Below are 3,703 nucleotides of genomic sequence, written 5' to 3'. Positions count from 1 at the left end.
TGGGATTGACCGTCACATTATAAGCCCCCAAGGCTGAAAGGGCGAGCATGTTTGGTGTGACGGGGATTCGAACCCGCGACCCTCAGATTGCGAGTCGAGTGCCTTAACCACCTGGCCATGCCGGGCCGTTGCCCCCCTGTGGCACAGTGGTATGTCTGCGAATTTAAAACGCTAGAATCCGGGTTTAGATATTCGTTGTGGGCAAGGCACAGATATTCAATTGTGTTGTTTTGTGCTTAACTTCAAACAAACAAAAAGGCTCTTCTTCTTTGAAGGGTTACCGACCCCTGAGTTAGGATATGCAAGTGATTTATCAGGCGGAAAACGAAATTTTATACTAAATATAAGAAACACGGACATATTGGAATTCTTTCAAACTGCATCAACAGCGTTAAAATCTCAAAAAGTTAATTCACAATAAACATAAACAGCTAATAAGTGGAGTTTTAGATACAACCGAAAGTTTGGAAAGAATACAGACTTAAACGGTAACATACGATAAAACGTGTGTCTGGTATACATTTAATAATATTGTAGTGGTGCTTTCTATTGAATTTAGCGCAAAGATATTCGAGGGTTATTTGTGATAGCTATTCTTAATTTAGAATGGTAGACTAGATTAGAACACTAACGCAACTGAAAGGGCGATCATGATCGGTAGTGAACCCATAGATTATAAGTTAAGCGCCTTAACCATCAGGCCATGACAAGTATAATAATGTTAAGAAAAAAAACATGATCAAGAAGTGATAAAATATACATATAAGCTATTTCATCTTTAATTAGAAAAACTGAAAACAAAACATCGTGGATCGACTATCATCTCACCAATATAATTGTAAATCTCAAACTAAAAACCATCGTCAGACTTGCACAAAACCAGAATGTCAAGCGTAACAAACTATTCTCACTAAGAAAATCTGTTGACACAAATCCCGATAAGATAATTTTTAATTTTAGTGATCTTAATTTAACTGAACAATGTAAAAATGTTTTATCGAAAGTTGAAGTTTGTCTACCTTCAGTTTCTCAAGTTACTTATTCCATTTTAAATCTTAAAGTTTTTCCCAATTTTAATAAAAATAACATGGAATGCCTTCTTCAACCTGATCTGCAAAGCGTCGTTGTTCTCTTATAAAACATTTTTCCAAGTACGCAGACTGAGTTTTCTATTTTAAAAGAACTTGCCAGTAATCTAAATGTTGTTATCCGACCATTTGATATCAAAGTGTTCAGACCTGTTCAGAGACATTATACATTGTAGGTGTAATTTTAAATTTATCTGAATTTGGTTACGTCTCTAAAATGGAAGACGTTTTAAATAGCAAACTTGCTAAACATCTTGCATCTACACTAAGTTCACTAACTGAGAATGAATTTATTGTTCAAAGATTCTTTTTCCTTTGTTCAAGATATATCTAAGTTTCATAATGCAAGCAAATTCGATGTGGTCAGCTTTAATATTCAAGTAATTGCTAAACAGTTATTCCCAACCAAAGAAGTCCTTAACTTTGAACTTTAACCGACGAATATTCAAACAGCTTTTTAACTTGGTCCTCTCTACGGCGATGAACACTTTGTTAAAACTAAATATACTCTACCCATCCATATGCGCTCATGGGTCGTATGCAAGGTTATCTATATTTGTAAAACTATATGTCAACGCGCACATGGGAATTTCAGTTAGAAACTAACCAATCCACCTGAGTCTTATATCCGATTGCATAGTGAGAATAATAACCACCCCATCTTTCTTAAAAACATTAAAATTCTTGACTCCAGGACAACAGATGATGAACTCTATCAAAGAAAGCCTCATATTTTCATTGATCAACCAACATTAAATAATAACATCTACTCGATCTTGTTGCCATTAATCTAAACATTTCCAGTTTCTCTTTCTTGATATTTCATACAAACTTGTAACTTACAATGCAACAGTTTATACATGTATTTTATCCTTTCTGTATCATGTGTTCTCTTATCAGTATTATTAAATGCATGTCTGCTGCACGTTTTATAGTACATTTCGTTATACTTGTACCGTTGAAATGTGTTTTTTCTAAACATTTGGTTGTATCAAAAATTCGCTTAATAGCAGATGTTTTTTGTAGTTAGAATGCTGTGAATTAACTTTTTGAGATTTTAATGCTGATGATGGAATTTGAAATAATTCTGAAACGCCAGTAAACAATTAAGATTAGAATATGCTTTTATGAACGCTAAGTAAGATTCATTCATGTTACCTAATGAATAGATTAATAACAAATAAAATAAAGAATTAGGCCTAGGTTTTAAAATATAGATCACGTAAACTGCAGATGTATACATGCCGATAATTTTTCAAACAGCCTCAATAAAAGATGGAGTCAGAGGCGTAGGAACCAGGTTGGTTCGGGGTGCTGGCGCACCCATACAAGTTTTTGAAGGCTATGTTTTATATTTCTTTTCGTACGAAACTTTAACTAGCTACTAATACGTAGGCACGTATATTTATGTTGATTGTGTTTATGATTAATTTTTAACACTTCTGGACTTCTATATTAACTAAACATCGTCAGAGTCTGGGTGGGGAATGCGTCCCCTGCGTCTGGGATGGCCTACCAGGGCAACTTCAGATTTCAGTACACCCTTAGGCTAAAATATATTCCTATGGTTCAGGATGAAGTAACATTTAACCCAATCCGGAATATTGCTACAATTGTTCTAAATGCTGAATTATAATGTTTCTGAACAGTCCTATCAAATGATAAACGGTAACTTCACACTTCTTTTAGATTACGAGATAAAAACAGTCAAAAAGTGGTAAAACTATTGTTTTCGTCTTTTTTGCTTGTTGAAGAGATAAAACATATAATAAGTGAAACAGGAACTGGTACGAAACAAATTTACACTAGACGATATTTGTGTGAATTAGGGTTTGACAACTGTAGCAAATATATTGATACCATGCCATGAAAATCTTTATAATACTTAAACTTACAGTATCTACGAATAAACAAGGAATGGCAGAATAGTCCGGCCGCCGAAACATTTAGAGTTATCCAAGGATCCTGGTACCGTATCTAATAAATTATACGGCACTTTTAACGTTATGATCTTTTCAGCATATTCATTTTGTGAAAAAGTACCGTCATTTACTATTTCTTCCCTTAAAGTTGTTTATATCAACTATAGCTAATATCGATTGAAATATTCATTTTGCTTGATCATTTTCTTTTAAATTCACCGACAAAAAGTCAGAAGTTTGACAATTGTTCAAGGAGAAATTTCAGAAATTAGGATAATTGGACCTGATCGGGAAGTGGGAGTCAAAATCGTACATTTTTCAGAGTATTTGTTTGTTTGTTTGTTTGTCTTAGAGAAAAGCCACAATGGGCTATCTGCTGTGTACATCGCAGGGAATTGAACCCGGAATTTTAGAGCTGTAAGCCTGTAGACTTACAGCTGTCCCATCTGAGGATTTTCCAGAGAAATTGGAAAAATTACAGTTTTGATATTTTCAACTGAATTCATTTTATATAGCATATGGGCTAAGCGACAAGTCATAGAAACCCCAAAGTTGAGCATAACCATCCCTAGCTTACAACTGCTGAGAAGCACTCACTTACTTGCTTCTCTCATTCAAGTAGCAGGATTGACTGTCATGGTTATAATGCTCTCACATCTGAAAGTGTATAGCGTGTTCAATGGTATATTATGG

At 34.4% G+C, this 3,703-nt stretch overlaps 1 protein-coding gene across 1 annotated transcript in view; it reads right to left on the bottom strand.

Moving 5' to 3' along the window:
- The window catches only part of LOC106466618 (collagen alpha-1(IV) chain-like), a gene marked incomplete at its 5' end in the record, with an annotated part of 138,773 nt that overhangs the window by 133,983 nt on the left and 1,087 nt on the right, over positions 1-3,703 (bottom strand). The window lies entirely within an intron of this gene.

This window comes from Limulus polyphemus, unplaced genomic scaffold (genome assembly GCF_000517525.1).
Source record: "Limulus polyphemus unplaced genomic scaffold, Limulus_polyphemus-2.1.2 Scaffold2324, whole genome shotgun sequence".
Classification (NCBI taxonomy): domain Eukaryota; kingdom Metazoa; phylum Arthropoda; class Merostomata; order Xiphosura; family Limulidae; genus Limulus; species Limulus polyphemus.
The sequence above is the reverse complement of the archived record's forward strand: the minus strand, read 5'-3'. Positions and strand labels throughout refer to the sequence as shown.